Source organism: Rhineura floridana, chromosome 2 (assembly GCF_030035675.1).
Source record: "Rhineura floridana isolate rRhiFlo1 chromosome 2, rRhiFlo1.hap2, whole genome shotgun sequence".
Classification (NCBI taxonomy): Eukaryota; Metazoa; Chordata; class Lepidosauria; order Squamata; family Rhineuridae; genus Rhineura; species Rhineura floridana.
In genome coordinates this window covers 82,898,308-82,917,814 of record NC_084481.1, presented here as the reverse complement: position 1 = coordinate 82,917,814, position 19,507 = coordinate 82,898,308, and the positions used below count along the sequence as shown (strand labels likewise).

The 19,507-nt window shown below is 42.2% G+C and overlaps 1 protein-coding gene across 8 annotated transcripts in view; it reads right to left on the bottom strand.

Annotated features, from left to right (window-relative positions):
* The window catches only part of CLASP1 (cytoplasmic linker associated protein 1), a 311,886-nt gene extending 296,004 nt beyond the window's left edge, over nt 1–15,882 (bottom strand). For 5 of the 8 annotated variants that reach the window (XM_061609143.1, XM_061609142.1, XM_061609146.1 and 2 more), the window contains exon 1: nt 15,447–15,881. The gene's annotated coding sequence lies outside the window, so the exon portion shown is untranslated. Of the gene's footprint in view, nt 1–15,446 lie in introns of all 8 variants that reach the window. The other 3 variants (XM_061609140.1, XM_061609147.1, XM_061609148.1) reach the window with 2 other exon arrangements.
* Between the last annotated feature and the right edge of the window lie 3,625 nt (nt 15,883–19,507).

Here is a 19,507-nt window from a genome sequence, read left to right as displayed (position 1 = left end):
GGGGAAAAAATGAATAAAATAGGAACTCAGGTGGGTCTTCCTATGTATTAATACCTTGACAGCTACTTTTACAAATTTATTTTTCTTAATGAGTCAGTAGTTTCAAGGAAAGCTTCTTCCATAAACTTCATTTTCTATAAACATTATTTCCTGGACAGATTTGTGGCCTTCCAAATGCCACACCTGAACAACTCTGCATTTCCCTCAAAGCTACTTTGTTGCTCTTTTCCATAGGTATTTTCCCTTCCCATAGCCTCATACCATCTTTGGCCATAGTTAGTTGGACACAGTGACTACTTTCACATGCAGTACTACACCATGGTTTAGTACTACATGCATGAGCTGGAACTAGCTCAAGTGAAGGCTCAGCCTTTTGCACTCCCTCCTCCCTGCCTCTGCACAGCCAGATAGATACCTATGGGAAGCCCACAAGCAGGACATGAGTGCAACAGTGCTTTCCTGCTCATGGTACTCAGCAGTTGATATTCAGAGGCATACTGCCCCTGACAATGGAGGTAAAATATAGCCATCATGATCAGTAGACACAGACAGCCATGATGGCTACGTGTTACCTTCTCCCAGCTGCCCTGGAGGAGGAAGCACATCACCTCAAATCTTCACTTGGGCTCATTCCAGCTCTTGCGCATAACACTAATTCATGGTTTAGCATGACATATAGGCAAGGCCAGTGGCCTGGCTTGGACATCACAATAAGCCATGGTTTATCATGGCCAGAGTGACACTGTGTTAAGTGTCAGGTTTTTGTAGTCCTTCCTCCCCTCTTCTCCTCCAGCACAGTGGCGAGGAGATCAGAAGATTTCACTTCCATTTTTGATTAACCACACATTAACACTATGTTCAAACTAGGGTTGCCAGGCTCAGGGCCTGAGAATGATTCTGTATCTTCAAGAGAAGAGAAAGTTCAGCCAAGTGCAGGTTTTCTTGCAATACTGTAATAGGAAAAACCATAAGGTGGAATTCTCCCTTCCCCCTGCACAACTTTTAAAGATACAGAAGACCTAATTTAAAACAGATCTTATAAAAACAATTTAAAACACAACTTAAAAATTTAAACCGTATAAAACACATGCTAAAATGCCTGGGAGAAGAGGAAGAGACCTTATATAGAAAGACAGAGCCCCTTAAAATAGGTCCACACATGGTAATTACTGACTAGTGTCACATCTGCAGTAGTGCTTAAATCTGTAACGTATATCTGACACCTAATTATCTGCACTGTAGATTAGTATGAACAAGTGGAACAAAGTATTACCATGCTGAAAACAGTACTGGATGTTGCTCAACAGAGACAGATTTGGATACTTCACATTGCAACTTTCAAAAAAATGTATAAATTAAAATTAGTTTTTAATTTAAGCCACAGTTTAGTCTTGAATCATTTGAAGCTGCACTACAATAGTAATAAAGTAGCTCTGAGAACTTGCAGAGTACAGTTTCTGTCACCATTGAGCAACCATAGCCCTGCCCCACATATGTGGAATAAGAAGACTGGGCTTCCAAACTGGAGGTCAATCCAGAGTTCCCATATCTCTGTTTTTAAGAAATCAAACAATGAGTGGAAAATCCAGAGCAATCATCTTTACATACTTCTCAAAATGCAGAAAGAGAAAACCAAGATTGCAGCTTGGAAATTCCTAAAGAGATGTGGGGTAGCAATGGCACCTTGTTTTTCAAAAGAATCCTCAAAGCATTACTGAGAGCTCAGACTTTGCAGAGGATGGGTGACATCCAAGTAAGTCATACTCAAGTACGCCCACTGATTTCAATGGGCATTCACTGAAATCATTGGGCCTACTCTAAGCATGGCTTACTTGGTTATCAACCTACATTCCAAGAAAATTAAGTGGCAAAAGAAACCAACTAGCAACCAAACTACCATTCAGAGATTACTCCTTTACTTTTAAATCTGCTATTGGATCAGGAGACAAAATCACCCGTGGCTATTCCTGCCACTGCCTTCCCATATACTTTCTCAAGTCACCTGCTGTGCAACCCACCTGAAATCCTGCTCATTTCAGCAGCAGGTGGGATAAAGAGGCAGATGGCCAAAAAATGGGTGGGAGAAGCCACCACAGGTGCCTCAACTCCCAATACAGCAGCTAAAGTTAAAAGGGAGAAATCTCTGAATTGTATCTTGGCAATTCTATTGTTAGCATGTTTCTCCTTGTGTTTTGTTTTATTATATTCTACACAAGTCCACTTACATGACCTCTTTGCTAAGAATTTCTTTTTTAAAAGCAGCAAAGTTCCATTGCTACCCCAAAATTGCAACTTTAAGTTATGAAATTACCTGTTGTTGGTTTGTTTTTTTAAGTATAAAGAAGATGCCTTATGGAAAATGTACACTACATTAATACCATCAAGGGCTGCCCTTATGCCAGGTTAAAACCTTCATCTGCATGCAGGCGGAAGATGTAGTGAAAGAAGCAGGGGGTTGCATTCAACATAGTGCTAAGGCCATTGTTCCATCAGTGCAAGGATTTCTCCTTGTGCAGCTGAATGATCTCCCCCTCTCCTCCCCTAGGGTGCCCCCCTAAATCTGTTCTAGGATTCTCCCCAATGCTCCAGAGCAGATTTAGGGATGGTGAGGAAACATGCAGGGAGGGGAGAAGGGAAGCTCTGTTGTACTAGCGTTAGCTCTAGCACTAGCTCAAAATGTTAGTTGAGTACTGCCCAGACAGAAGAAACTGTATAAATCAAACCAAAGGAGATGAACCTAACAGTGGAAATTGAGAGCATAACTAAACAGAAATGTTCAGGATTTCCCTACCATTTCAAACCACAGAAACAACAGAAGCAGCTTTAGCCATTTTGGCTACACTGTACTCAACATGCCACCAGTGGATGTTAGCAACCCAAAGATGTTTGGACCCAAAGAAGAGTTTGAAAACTACTGCTCTACAGTGGCGTAAACCCACATGCCCTAACTTACATTATGAGCCACTGTTACATCTGTATCCATTTGGAGCTCACAATCAGCTAATCCAATACTACTGTCACCACAATTGCTTGAGACACATTTCTCTAAACATTTATTATTATTGTTGTTTTTGTTATTGCTATTATATCTAATTAATTACATTTATATCCCGCCCTTCCTCCCAACAGGAGCCCATGTGTGCAGGTTACTTCTAGTGTTCAGGCACCAAGCCATAAGGATAAAGATATGCCTGTGTCCTTAAGGCAAGGCTATCAAAAATGCCTTCCCCAAGACTGAAATGGCTCAAGCATTTTTCAGGTATTACTATAATTGTTATTATTTATTAGATTTGTTAGTAGCTTGTGACCCAAAAGTCTCCAAGCGACTTAACGCCATTAAAAACAAAAATAAATAAAAATAAAGAGAGGGGATCTGGAGAAGGGCCGCAGAACAAGTTCTAAGGGTCTGAGTACAGTAGGGCCCCGCTAATACGGCGGGTTAGGGACCAGGCCCCTGCTGTAAAGCGGAAATTGCCGTAAAGCAGAACCCATAGACTACAATGGGCCGCGTCACGCAAAAATGATGCCAAAATGTCGCAAAATGCCGTAAAAGCACAAAATCAGCTTTAAAATGGAGAATTTCCCCAAATTGAAAGCCGTCGCATGAGCGGAATGCTGCAAAACGGAACGCCGATAAGCGGGGCCCTACTGTAAGTGCATATCAGGAGAGGCGTTCCAAAAGTTATTGGCGTCCTGAGCCATAAAGAACTTTACAGGTCAAAACCAGCACTTGGAATTGGGCTCAGAAACACACAGGCAGCCAGTGTAATTAGAAAAGAATTGGTGCTATGTGATCTCGCCTGGATCCCATTAACAGCCAGGCAGCTGCATTTCTCACTAACTGAAGCTTCCAAACAGTTTTCAAAGGCAGCCCCATGTAAAGCATATTGCAATAATCTAACCTTGCGGTTACCAGAGCATAGATTACTGTGGCCAGGTTATTCTTGTCCAGATAGGGTCATAGTTGGGCCACCAGCCTATGCTGATGGAAAGCACTCTCTGCCACCAAGGCCACCTATGCCTCAGTTGACAGGAATGGATTCAGAAGAACCCCCAGAATATGAACCCGCTCCTTCAGAGCGAACATGTCCTCATCTAGCGCAGGTAGTACACCACTCAACCTGTCAAAGGAACCACCATCACAACAGCATCCCAGTCTTGTCTGAATTAAGCTTCAGTTTATTAGCCCTCATCCAGTCCATTATCACAATCAAGCACTTTCAGCACATATATTGCTTCACCTGCAGAAGATAAAAAGGAGAAGTAGATCTGTGTATCATCAGCACCCCGATGACAATGTACACCAGAACTCCGTTATGACCCCACTCAGTAGTTTCATGTAGATGTTAAACAGCATGGGAGAAAGAACCGACCCCTGAAACACCCCATACTGGAGAACCCAAGGAGTCAAGCAATGATCCCCAAGAACCACCTTCTGGAGCAGGCCATCAAAGTAGGGATGGAACAACCGCAATATACCAAACTCAGACAGTTACCCCAGAAGGATACCATGGTTGATGGTACTGAAAGCCACTGAAAGATCAAGGAGGAACAACAGAGTTACACACACCTTGTCTCTCTCCCAATACAGGTCATCGTACAGCACAACCAAGGCAGTTCTCGTACCAAAACGAAGCCTGAACCCTGACTGAAATGGCTCTAGAAAATCTGTCTCCTCCATGAGTACCTGGATCTGGTTGGCAACCACCCCTCAAGAACCTTGCCCAGAAAGGAGACATTTACAACTTTTCTAAAATTATTAGGATCATCGGGGTGCAGGGAAGGCTTCTTCAGGAAATAAAGCTTCCTGCATTCCCAATACTTAAGTAGCCCTTCCTATATTATTTTTGCCCCCTAGGTGACAAAAAGCTGCGAATTACAGCAATACCTTTCGACAACTTAAAAAGACTGACCAATTATAACTCGGAAGACTAAGAGGCATGCCAGTTTCGGCCAACTTAATTATTCAAGAGCTGCACTAAGGTTATCGCCAATTTGTCAAAGACTTAAAAGCAGGCCTCCAAGATTTTGCCACTTTAAAAAAATGAAAAACTAGTTAGCAACTTTTAGTGAGATCTCTCTACTGGGCAATCACTTCCTTGTAAACAGTAGATTTAAAAGATGACTTTGTGGGCTGTTCATATATGTCTGCTAGACAGACAAATATCCAAACACCATAAAAGCACTAGGCAACCAAGCAGGCCCTTAGATATCAACGCGATAGCCGAACACATGAGAACCTGACTGGAAACAGGAAAGAAAGGCTCCAGGCTACACTATTCTTCACTATTAAATGCATGGACAGGGGAGTGAAATATAGCCTTTCTTTGAACAGGTGATTATTCTGTCCATCTACATAACCATATAAAGATGTTGATCCTTTGATATTATTCATCCACACAATCTGCTATGAACTCCAACAAGCATGTTACTTTATACAATTGTTCCAGAGCAATTCATACAATCACTTGCTCTGGGTGTAGTTACTCATCACTGTTTTAATTTTGCTTCACTTTCTAACATTTTCACAGTGTGTTACTGGTGGATTTGCAAAGTGTGTCTTGTTTAGGTTCATTGCATTTGAGCTATACGTACTCTGTAGAGAGCCTTTTAAACCTTTTGCTCTATATTCAAAGCCCTATTTAGGCAGCCTGGGATATAAAATCGCCATGTATTTTGTGCCCCAGTCCTAAAATCATTTACCTAGAATTAACTCTAATCAATTTACAGTGCAAGCCTATGATCATCTACTCACAAGTAAGGCCAACTGAGTTCAATAGGACTTACTCCAAGTTACGTGTATATAGGATTGTAGCCTAAATCCTATGAACACTTACCTATGAGTAACACCCATTGAACTCAATCAATAATAATAGGATTTGGCTGTTAGAACACATTTTCCAAGTAACTCCATCTATAATGAGGCTCTAAGCCTGTAGTTCCAAGCGAACATACTGGCAGCCTGAGAATATGTAAAAGTGAGTTCAGCGGGCTTAGGCATACATGACTCTACATAGGTTTGTAAAACAAAACTATCCTTAATATTTCTCCCAGGATTGTTATTGTGAAGACAAAGTGGCGGGGAGATGGACCCTGTATACGACCGTGAATTGCTTGAAGGAAAGGAAGGTTAAAATGTAATAAAATCAAGAAATATAAATAATAAGCCTCCACTGTTAGAAATGTCATCCCGCAATAAATTTGTTAGCCTTTAAAACAGCGTTCTTCAACTTTGGGTCCCCAGATGACGTTGGACCACAACTCCCATGATCCTTTGCCTAGTGACTAAACTAGCTGGGCTGATGGGAGTTGTAGTCCAAGAACATGTGGGGACTGAAGGTTGAAGAACAGTTCTTTAAAGCAAGGATGTGGAAACTGTGGCCCTCCAGATATTGTTGGACTCCAACTCCCATCACCACTGACCTCTGGCTGTGCTGGCAGGAGGGATGGGAGTTAAGAGTCCAAAAACATCAGGAGGGATGGGAGTTAAGAGTCCAAAAACATCAGGAGGGCCACAGTCCCCTCTCCCCATCCCTGCTTTAAAGTTTGGCAGAAGACTCTTTTGTTGTTTGTGCTGCAAGAGACTAAGCCTGAAATCCTCATTTATCTGTAAGACCTGCTGAACTTAATGGGACTTATGTCTGAGTAGACATACCAAGAATTGCACTGTAAAGCTAGCTACTCTTCTAAAAATCATTGTCATCATGCATCTGTCCTTCCCAGGAAGGTCAGTTCATTTCTTCTGTTCCCCCCATCCCTTCCTCTACTGACTCCCATGATGATTCTACTGCATTATGAAATATGCCTCTATTGCATTCTGTCCTGATAAATGTAAGTGGGCCACTGAAAATACTCTACAAAAGAGATTGAATTCATATGAATTCAGTGTAAAATGGTTAAAGAGGATTACCGGTATGACAACGAAAGGCACAGAAATACCGGGAAGTAACTAGGAGGTTACCCTTGCAAATCACAAGCAACATATGAGAAATGTATTAATGAAAAAGATACTCACACATCTCTAAAAAAAAATGCAGATTATGTTGTACTAATTCAACTACTTGTAATTAATGAAAATGTGCTGTCTCTGATTACATGCTCAACACAGGGTTGGGGAACCTGTGACCACCCAAAATACTGTTGAAATCCCATCAACCCCAGCTAGTATGACCAACAGTTAGTGATGAGAGGTGTAGTCCAGCAACACCTGGAGAACCGCAGATTCCCCATCCCTGTTTGACAGCAAGCCAAGGGTGGGTTTCCAGCTATGTCCCCACTATGATCACTTTTCCAAAGTACCCATACAACATGAGCAGGGATGGGATTTGTTTTTGTATTTTTATTATTGTTAGCTGCCTTCAACCGTAGAATAGAATCATAGAAAACAGAGTTGGAAGGGACCTATAAGGCCATCAAATCCAACCCTTACAAAATGAGAGATATACATTTATTTGAATTACTAAAGCATCCTAAAGCAGGGCTGGCTCAAGGAATTTTGCCAGTATAAGCAGTGACCAATAGTGCCTTTCTCCCAGACATCTTGTATGCTGAACAGCCTAACAGCATCTCATGAAATAACCAAGAAAGTTTCCTAGGATAATGTTTTGCTAGATGTATTTTTAATTTAACCAACATTACAGTATGATTGAGAGGCAGTGTGGCATAGTGGTTAGAGTGTTGGACTATGACCTGAGAGATCAGGGTTCGAATCCCCACAAAGCCATGAAGCTCACTGAGTAACCTTGGGCCAGTTACTGCCTCTCAACCTAAGAGGAAGGCAATGGTAAACCACCTTTGAATGCAGCTTACCATGAAAACCCTATTCATAGGGTCGCCATAAGTCGGAATCAACTTGAAGCAGTCCATTTCCATTTTCACAGTATGATTAATCAGGTTTACTGTAACAAGGCATTGTAGTATTTCAGACATCAACACAATATAAGTGATCTATGTCAAATTTAGATTTTGAACAGAAAAAAGCATTTTTGTAAGATTCAAAAACGTGTACCAAACATAATCAAGCAAATATTTCTGTTAAGTATTCACAGCTGAAATAGATCACGTGGAAGAAGGGGCCATGTAAAGGTAGAGCCACCTTAACCAACTGTGGACTTCCAATAAACGTACCTCATGCCCTTCCTCCATCCTTCAGACTTCTCCATGAAACACAAAGAGATACATTCAGAAGCCTCAATTCATAAAATGCCCTAGTTCTAGCACCTTAGCTTGTTCAGCACAGCTTTGCCTCACTCTGCCACAACTAAGAGTCAGAACACAACATGATCAAATCTGAAAAATCAAAGGGGCTTTGACTGGAAAGATATCATGATCATGTTCATCTCCAAACTAAGATGCCAGGCCACAGTTCAGTGATAAAAGCATATGCTTTGTGTGCAGAAGAACCCAAATTCAGTCCTGGGCATTTACAGCCAAAAGGTTCAGGTACTAGGTGATGGGAAAGACCACTGGTCCAAGAGCATGGGAAGCCACTACCAGTCAGAGCAGACCACAGATTGGGAACCTGTGGCCTTCCAGATGTTGTTGGACTACAACTGCCACCAAAACTGACTATTGGCCATGCTGGCTGGGGCTGATAGGTGCTGGAGTCCAACAACACCAGGAGGGCTACAGGTTCCTCACTTCTGGAGTAGACCACACTGGGCTAGTTGGACCAATGGTCTGACTACTTTCAGGAAGTTTCATATGTTCATTAGAAACATGAGCCCCTCACTTATCACCTTCATTTCCTGCAAAGGGGGACAGGAAGGGAAGAGTGGAAAAGCACTTCTGCTGTAACAAACCCCTAAGATGGCAATATTAGACACTAAAGACTACTTAAATCAATGGGCTTTATTTATGAGTAAACATGGTTTAACATGGTCTGCAAGAAAGAAAAAAAGCCAAAAACAGGGGGGGGCTGAATGGCAAAGAAGCTCTTTTTTCCCCTACGCCTTTCTCTAAGTTGGGGAGGTTGGTGTCAAATTAATACATATACAAGAAGCATCACTTTCCTGAAAACTGAGCATCCAGCCCAACCTGAGACAGGACTTAAAACCACTCCTTTGCACACACAGCTCCATGCTGACATGCCTGTTTCCAGAAGTTAAGTTGTAAGACAAAACTGTCATTCCATTTGCTCATTCCAGATAAGCTCCCATGCTCCTCCAAATTTTACCCCCAAAACAAGCAATACCTGAAATACTCGGCCGGGGGGGGTGTTGCAGGGCTCTTTGGGTCTCCTAGATTCCTTCTGCTCATTCATGCCAACCACACACACACACCACAGTTAACGTGACTGAAACGTTTGCAGGTCAGACACCACTGCTTCTTCTCCCTCTCCAGCCTCCCCTGTCTCTCTCTCTCACACACACAGGGCCTACAGCAAGGGTAGCCAACATGGTACCCTCTACTTGTTCTGGACTACAACTCCCATCCACTCCAGCCAGCATGGCCAATTGTCAGGAATGATAGGAATTGGAGTCCATAACATCTGAAGGGCACCATGTTGACTACTCCTGCCCTACAGTAGATTGGAAGAATTCTATCAGCTGAGACCATTAACTGCTGTTCCATCAGCTAGTATCTGTATTTTCCACATAACATGCGTTCATCCAGCTGTTTCACCACCATGCATGATGGATAAATACAGCAGTGTAACAGACAGGGCCATGGTAACCACAGAAGGGGAAATCTATCTACCTAAACTAGTACAGAGCATGTCTGCCACCTAGTCCACATCTGATCCAAGTCCATTACAGAACTGGTTTCCAAATATAATCAGGTTTTCCTAGCTCAGGAATGGAAAACATGTAGCCCTCCAACTGCTGCAGAACTCCAAATCCCATCAGCCCTAACCAGCATGGTCAATGGTGAAGGGTGATGGGAACTCTAGTCCATAAATCTGGAGGGCAGCACATTTACTGCCCCATGGTCCTCACACAAGCCAGAGATTCCTAGAGCCAAAAGAAGAAGGAAGTCCTTGTGGCTCATAGGAATTGTTGAAGACAGACTATCAATACTCTATGAAGGATTGGGGAAGAAGAGGTAGGAGGGGGCTTTGTCACTATTCTCAAAATCTTAATCACAAACAGTGTCAATTACCGTACATGGCTAGGGCTGAAATCCTTTGCAGGCATGCAAAGAATAAGCCATTTAATAATACTTCCATGCAAACATGCATATGCTCATTCTGCAGAGACTGCACAGGGTTATGGATTTTTTGGTACTGTATGCTATATTTGTGGAATTTTAAAAAGTACAAGTGCCTTAGGTTGCAATCTTATACACATGTATTTATTTAGAAGATTTATATCCCATGTTTTAATGGAATGATCCTCAAGATGGTTTACAATACATTTTAGTAATATACACAAACTCCAAATCTCCTTGGAAGAAAGTTCCCTAGAGTTCAGTGGTGCTTATTTCCAAGTGAGTGTGGAGACAGTTACAGCTTATTCTTATTGAAACAATACTTCCAAACATATCCAGTGTTAAGAGATGAAGCTGCAAGTTGCTGCACTTCAAAGTACTTAAGTATATCTTAGCTCTTGCAACTGGCAAGAGACTATATAGATTTTATAGATCTTCTGCTAATGTATCTTGTGTAACTGGTCCATCATGTCTGCATTCAGGAGTTCAAAGAGCAGATGGAATGAGTTCAGAATAAATAAAAGCTTTACTAAATATTAAGGTATACTGATAATGTTTTGACACAAATGTGTCACATTTAAAAAAACAATGGATTTTACTTTTTATTTATTGACTTTATTTTATAATGTTTATATCTGCCTTTTAACTATATAGGTTTCAAAGCTGCTTACAAAAATAATATCAACAAAAACAAATTAAACAAATGATGCAGCATCACCAACTGCTTCCCTAAAAATCAACTTCATTGTAAGGACTTTAAGAAGAGACTTTTATCGAACTGACCTGTCCTCATTGAAGACTATTGTTATGAAGCACCCTAAAAAACTCCCAGCTTTTGCTACAATAGGCTGCACCTAAGAAGGAAGGATTTTGGCCTGGAGTGCTGTCAAGAGAAATTCCCTTACAGGAAGCCAGGCATGCATGTTCCAAGCAAGCTGAGTCACAAGACCACTTGATAAATTCATTGTCTCCTTTCACTCGCATCTCTTGCATACCTCCCTTATCGTTTGTAAATTTAAAGGTAAACAAAAGAGCATCAGACTCCTTCTGGAAGTTTTCAACTAAGATATGATCACCTAATATTTCCCCCTCCCAACTCACAACTGATTATTAATCAAGTAATCTTTGCATCTGTCTTCACAGTGGAAGATATAGGGCAGATCCCTGAACCTGAACTAACATTTGCAGGAAGGGATTCTGAGGAACTGAGACAAATAGTGGTAACGAGAGAAGAAGTTCTAGGCTTAATGGACAATATAAAAACTGACAAATCACCGGGCCCGGATGGCATCCACCCGAGAGTTCTCAAAGAACTCAAATGTGAAATTGCTGATCTGCTAACTAAAATACGTAACTTGTCCCTCGGGTCCTCCTCTGTGCCTGAGGACTGGAAAGTGGCAAATGTAACACCAATCTTCAAAAAGGGATCCAGAGGGGATCCCGGAAATTACAGGCCAGTTAGCTTAACTTCTATCCCTGGAAAACTGGTAGAAAGTATTATTAAAGCTAGATTAACTAAGCACATAGAAGAACAAGCTTTACTGAAGCAGAGCCAGCATGGCTTCTTCAAGGGAAAGTCCTGTCTCAGTAACCTATTAGAATTCTTTGAGAGTGTCAACAAGCATTAGATAGAGGTGATCCAGTGGACATAGTGTACTTAGACTTTCAAAAAGCGTTTGACAAGGCACCTCACCAAAGACTTCTGAGGAAGCTTAGCAGTCATGGAATAAGAGGAGAGGTCCTCTTGTGGATAAGGAATTGGTTAAGAAGCAGAAAGCAGAGAGTAGGAATAAACGGACAGTTGTCCCAATGGAGGGCTGTAGAAAGTGGAGTCCCTCAAGGATCGGTATTGGGACCTGTACTTTTCAACTTGTTCATTAATGACCTAGAATTAGGAGTAAGCAGTGAAGTGGCCAAGTTTGCTGACGACACTAAATTGTTCAGGGTTGTTAAAACAAAAAGGGATTGCGAAGAGCTCCAAAAAGACCTCTCCAAACTGAGTGAATGGGCGGAAAAATGGCAAATGCAATTCAATATAAACAAATGTAAAATTATGCATATTGGAGCAAAAAATCTTAATTTCACATATACGCTCATGGGGTCTGAACTGGCGGTGACCGACCAGGAGAGAGACCTCGGGGTTGTAGTGGACAGAACGATGAAAATGTCGACCCAGTGTGCAGCAGCTGTGAAAAAGGCAAATTCCATGCTAGCGATAATTAGGAAAGGTATTGAAAATAAAACAGCCGATATCATAATGCCGTTGTATAAATCTATGGTGCGGCCGCATTTGGAATACTGTGTACAGTTCCGGTTGCCTCATCTCAAAAAGGATATTCTAGAGTTGGAAAAGGTTCAGAAGAGGGCAACCAGAATGATCAAGGGGATGGAGCGACTCCCTTACGAGGAAAGGTTGCAGCATTTGGGGCTTTTTAGTTTAGAGAAAAGGCGGGTCAGAGGAGACATGATAGAAGTGTATCAAATTATGCATGGCATTGAGAAAGTGGATAGAGAAAAGTTCTTCTCCCTCTCTCATAATACTAGAACTCGTGGACATTCAAAGAAGCTGAATGTTGGAAGATTCAGGACAGACAAAAGGAAGTACTTCTTTACTCAGTGCATAGTCAAACTATGGAATTTGCTCCCACAAGATGCAGTAATGGCCACCAGCTTGGATGGCTTTAAAAGAAGATTAGACAAATTCATGGAGGACAGGACTATCAATGGCTACTAGCCATGATGGCTGTGCTCTGCCACCCTAGTTAGAGGCAGCATGCTTCTGAAAACCAGTTGCTGGAAGCCTCAGGAGGGGAGAGTGTTCTTGCACTCGGGTCCTCCTTGCGGGCTTCCCCCAGGCACCTGGTTGGCCACTGTGAGAACAGAATGCTGGACTAGATGGGCCACTGGCCTGATCCAGCAGGCTCTTCTTATGTTCTTAAGTAGTTTTAATAGTTAACTAATACTGAATTTAGAGCATCCCCCTCCTTTTTAAAGACTTAACCAGATGATCAGTCAGTGTGTGTCACATCCACACTGTAGGCTTTGTGGCAGAGGTGCACAACTGAACTCACTCTGAGGGCCACTTTTACATTTCCAATAGATCAAGAAATCTACATCACTGCTTTCACTAAAAAAAAAGTTATGACACGTTTCAATTCATTCTCTATTTACCTCCTTTTCTCTCCCTCAATATCTATCAAAGGACTAAATTATTTATTTGTTATATGATTTATATTCCACCCTTCCTCCCAGTAGGAGCCCAGGGCAGCAACTTTCCCTCTTGCAGCATGTAGCATGCACTCACTCTCTCCAATCTGCACCTGAATCGATAATCTCCTTTTTTGTTTCCTCACCCTTCTCAACATCAACCTCCCAGTTATCTCCTCACACTCCCACAGCTCTCTCTGCAATCCATCTGTTATCTCTTTCTCTTTTTAAGGGTTACCAACTAACACGAAAAGGGATGGTCCACAGATAAAGCTGAGGGTGAGGGTGGGAAGAGGAAATAGGTGTCTACCACTAGGGCAGATTTGGAGAACCTGTGGTCCTCCAGATGTTGTTGGACTCCAACTCCCATCAGCCTCTGCCAGCATGGCAGATGATGGGAGCTGTAGTCCAGCAACACCTGGGAGGGCCACAGGTTCCCCATCCCTACACTAAGGAGCGAAGGAGATGTGCATACTGGAGTAAATAAATGTGACCTTCTTAGAACTATTTGTTTTTTAAAAATGATAACCAAAAGATTTATTTAAATAGTAGGATGTTGGGAAAAAACAGCATCTCCTATGTTTATCACTTGAGCGATACTTTGAAGAAGCACTCCTTCTCTCACAGACTTAAATAAAACAAAAAAACTTTTCAAAATATATACAAAATGGCATGCAGGGGAAATTGTCTCTCATCCCTACTGATGCCTAATTAAGAGATGCCAATGACACTTGTATATACTATAGAGTAATGACAGAGTGCTTACTACTATAGCTGACATTGGAGGAGTGAAGGAGAGAGAGAGAAGAGATCACATTTTGGACAATCTGTGGCTCAGAGATGGCAGACAAAAAAAGGAATGCAAAAATGACATCTACAAAAAGGTACATATATACACACACACCTACTCAGAGATCAAACATCTACCATCATGAGAGACGAATGGATCTCCTAACTGCATAGCAAGCGGACACTTGCTGCGCTATAAACTGATCTTCTGGAAAGACTCCAAAACTGTGGAAGTAGTTTCCCCATTAATGTCTAACAGAAACAGCAGATGCCCAATAGGAGACATAATAAACCTCTTGTCCCCCAAAAGAAAATATTTGTTTTATTTTTTACAAATTACTTTATTGCACCATTGATAACCACATAATTGAAATGCTGAAGTTTTGAAGTGAACACTGGGAGAATTAACCCTATGCCCACTGAAGACATTAGGCAGTATTAGGCAGCTTCATTTTATATTTTTATAAAATGGATAATAATCTGTAAATCTAGAACACGTTATTAATCCACATATCTAGATGGACACAAAGATAAGGGCTGAAACAATAGGACAAAGATACCAAAACATCTTGGAGAGGTAAACGATGACAAACAAAAATCCCCAAAAAGCCAGTTAAGGAAAGAAATCCAGGAGTAAGGTTGAAATCACCAGTGTTTCCTTTTATACGGCAGCACGGTCATGCCTTAATCTCAGATGTAAGCACAATAGGGAGAGGTGAGGATAAAACAAAAGCTGCATTTCCTTCGTCCTTCTCGCTCTCTCAGTTTAGATTACGAACACATGTAGAAATTCAGAGGCGCCTCCATAGGTCACCCAACCCACCCTTCCTATCCGATACAGATGTATCCACCCTGCACTATCCTTATAAATTTGCTTTGCTTGAATATATATAATCTCAAAGAGATGGGGATAGGGCAGAGAACAATCATCCTTCTAGCAGATCACTTTTCTTACAAGAGTTTCCCATCATGTCCGTCCATTGTGCTGGCGCTTGGAAGGTTTCCCCCTTTTCCTACATGTAGAGAGAAATCAAACCACGACCTTTGAAAAATAAAGGAGCCAAGATCCAAAGCCAAACGCATTGTCCCGCCCACCACAGCATACTCTCACCTAAAGACCCCTTTGGCTCATCCACCCCGCTAGTCATCCACACCGTTCTGCAGCCTACTGATCGCTCCAGACAATGCTCCCTTCCCCCTCACCATCAACCTCCCTCTTTCGCGTTCCCCTCCCCCTCCAAGCCCCTTACCCATGCAGAAAGTCCATGCAACATGACAGTGCAAGGAGGGCTGATAAATACCTGGCAGCGGAGGCGGTGATAGTGCTAACACTGGAGGTGGGCGCAAATATATTTGGACTCCTGTACGTCCTAAAAGAGGCATTCAGACGAATGGGAGCAACAGACATATCTGATTCCAGCTACCGTTGTTGCTCCTGCTGGTGCAATGCACGGCTGATGCTCTTCTCCGCCCCTATGTTGCCGATAAAGCTGCAGCTTAGGCTTGGTAAGAAAGGAGGCTTGACGCGCAGGCGCACTTCCCGCTCGCTGGAAAGACTAAGAGAGGACCGGTATTGCACATGCGCCGTACACCAAGGCACAGGGAGATCTAATGAACTTGCGCTTCATACTACTAGCTCTTGTAGTGACCATTACGCATGCGCTGCCCAAGTTTCTCCCTGCAAACACTACCGCCGCTAGTCATAGAGGTCCGTCAAAGGCTAGATAGAACCAGGGGGACATCTCTATGGTGACGCGAATCAGATACAGAAGGGAGCGGGGGGGGGGGAAATGTAAAGCGTAGCTGAGGCGATGAGCTCACTGCATGTTATGCGCATGCGTTTACCAGCCGTAGTGCGATCATGACGTACGTGAACAAAACGGCTGCCGCATTCCTTTATTAATATTCATTAAATAAAACAAGGAGGTGCTTGCAAGAAAGGGGCGAAGGGAGGTTGAGCTACGGAGTGTTGTTGGAGGCTGAGCGTGCGGGACTCCCCTTCCGGGGTGAAAGGTCATAAGAGCGCAATGTATTATTATTCCAAAATAATTAGGAAAAGGAGGTGGGGGGAAAGTGTTTATTTTTTTTATTACATTTATATCCCGCCCTTCCTCCCAGAAGGAACCCAGGGCAGCAAACAAAAACACTAAAAACACTCTAAAACATCTTAAAAACAAAAGACTTTAAAAAAATTAAAAACAAAGCATCTTTAAAAATCTTTTTTATATGAAAAGCAGCAAACACTTAAAAAGGAATTTCAACACAAACGCAGACTGGGATAAGGTTTCTACTCAAAAGCCTTCTTAGAAGAGGAGGTTTTTAGTAGGCACTGAAAAGGTAACAGAGATGGCGCCTGTGTAATATTTAAGGGGAGGGAATTGCACAGGGTAGGTGCCACGACACTAAAGGTCCGCTTCGTATTTTGTGGGGAACGGACCTCCTGATCAGATGGCATCTGCAGGAAACCCTCACCTTCAGAGCGCAGTGATCAACTGGGCATATGAGGGGTAAGACGATCTTTCAAGCATCCTGGCCCGAAGCAAATTGTGTCTCAAAGGTATACACTGTACAGGGCAGCTTCTAAGCTGCTGTCCAAGATAGGATAGTAATACTAACTTTTCCTGTCAGGGGTCTTGATTACCTGGTGATTTTTTAGTGGTAGATTACAGAAGAAAAAAATGTGGCCGCCGACCCCTAACTCAGAAACACTGAGGGCAACCACCCGTCCATAATTTATAGGAACTGTCTGTATTTCTGGAGCTCTAGACATACTGGCTAGAACATTTGTGCTCAGCAGAGCTTGTCTTTATTTTCAGTGAAGACAAAACTGTTCAAAGATGTTTTAACTGGTATTGCCTTTCCCATCCCCCCCAAAAAATGATGGGGGGGAGCCTTAAAGAAACAACACAATTTGTTTGCATGTCTTCTCAGAAGTAAGTGCCACTGTAAACAGTATGCATAATTGCATTTTGTTTGCCATTACAATTCTGCAAACTGAAGAAGAGTTATGGATTAATGCTTAACATTATGTTTTAATACACAGTTAGCCATTAAAATTATGTTACTAGATAGTTGTGATTATACTTGGTTGCAATGAGCCCCCTTAATGTTATATTTGTTTGGCTTGGCTAACAATGGAAATGATAGCCCTCTCCATAATTTGCCAAGTTAAGAGGACACATTGTGAAGATAGTACCTGCCCTTTGTTTCTCTTCCCAACTTTGTACTGTGTGACAAGAGGTTCTCTTAAAGTACACTTAGCCATTCCATACATTGAAACTAGAGACATTGTAATCTCAGCCATGATAGCAGTTCACTTGCTTGCAAGTGTGGTGAGCTGCCTCTACCACAGCTGGTTGGGGCTTTCGGGGTTAGTTAAACAGCCTGTTTTAATAGGATTGATGCCCTCAAGAATCAAAGCATGGGATTGATTCTAGATCCAGAGCTACTCTTGGATGGCCAAGTAGTCACAGCAGCTGAGAGTACCTTTCATTAGAGGAAAGGGTCCTAGTTATAGTAATTCATGCCTTAGTAATGCCTACCTTGGATTATTGTAACACATTCTACATGGGGCTCCATTTGAAAAGCACCCAGAAACTACAGCTGGTTCAAAATATAGGTCAGATTAAGTGGTGTGAATTATATGGGTGGATGAATTTAGGAAGGCTGTAACTTTATGCCTGTTGTGTAATTTGCCACCACATTAAAAATAATATTTAGATAGTAATCCCAGATGGGACTTACCTCTGAGGAGGTATGCATAGGATTGCACTGTTAACTTGTGCAACCTTTGTATGGTAGAATGATGAAATGTTGGAGATACGTGAGGAAAAGACCAAAGAGAATTTATGTTCAGAAATGCGAGCACTTTCTCCCTGACTAAAAAGAAAACTAAAAGGACAACAGTATGCTGGTTTTTTTCACTTTTCTATCATGGGACTTCTTTTGGTGTGAAGTACCTTTTTCCCCCAAAAAGATTTTCACACATCCCTAGCTTCTTACCAGTTCACTACAAAGTACGGTTTACTGAATATTCAGAGTTCCTTTTTCCTGCATGAAGAAAGTGTGGATTCAGAAATCTATTATATCTCAGGACCCTCTTAATAACCCATGGATGGTATTCAACTAACGAATCCTATCAGTGCAAAGATTACCACTTGTGCAACAGGATTCCCCCTCCTTCTCTGCCCATGTGTGCCCACACTCTCCCCAAATCTGCTCCAGAGGATTGGAGCCCCTAGAACAGATTTAGGGGGCACGCTGGAGAGGAAAGAGGGGAAAGTCTTGTAGCACTAGCAGTAATCCCGGCATAGATGGAACACTTACCACTACACTGGATACCTTTTTTTTTCCAGCCCCCACCCCCCCCCGATGCTGGGGGAGGGCTACATTTGCATTAGTATACAGAACTAACAAACTATATGGAAATGTAGAAACAGAAATATATAGATTGCCCTCCCAAAACATATTGAGAAATTATCCTACTAATTTATAGGCTGATGTCACTTACCTTTTAGAATTTGTCTGCAACATTTGCCTGTTGGTGGAAAGCAGTCACTAATGTAGCAACTGTTATGTTCAGACACAAAATAACAGAGTAAAAATGAAAAGCAGTATTCAACTAAATAATTATGCAAACAGAAATACTTCCACTTGTGCAATAGGACTTCACCCCCTTTTTTCCCATGTGTGACATGGGGGGGGGGATCTGCTCTGGATGGTTGGGAAACCCCCAGAACAGATTTAGGGGGCATGCAGAGGGGAGGAGAGGCAGAGAACATTCCACTGTGCAAGGAGAAATCCTTGTAGTGATGGAATGTTCACCTTAGCGCTACACTGAATACAAGCCAAAGTATTCAAAGCAGGTGTTTCCAATATGGTACCCATGGGTGTACATACACCCACAGAGGCCTTCCGTGATAGCCAGAGGATCCCCTGCTCCTCCCCTGCTCCTCCCCTGCTCAAATTAAGCTTAACAGGTTGCAGCATGTCTGTGGTGCAGTTCCTCCAAGTTTGCAAATGTGCCCAAGGGGCCCAAAAGCTTGGCAACCCTAGATTCAAACTAAACAAGTTTACTTTTTTTGAACTAGACTTATGAATTGTGGGTTGTACACTGTCTTTTTTTTCTTGATTCTTGCAGGCTATCAGTATCATGGCAGGAGAAGCCTGCTTGAAAATAATCCCAGTAAATAAATACACATATTTATAAACCTAACTACATCTTTATTTCACTTCCAACCAATAATACACTGTGTAAACAGCACAGTGGATTTCTCCCTTTTTATTGCGAGGCCAGAAATCTGCCTTACTCGACAAACCTCAGTAGGAAATGGTTTGTTAAGTTCATACTCCTTGTGTCACA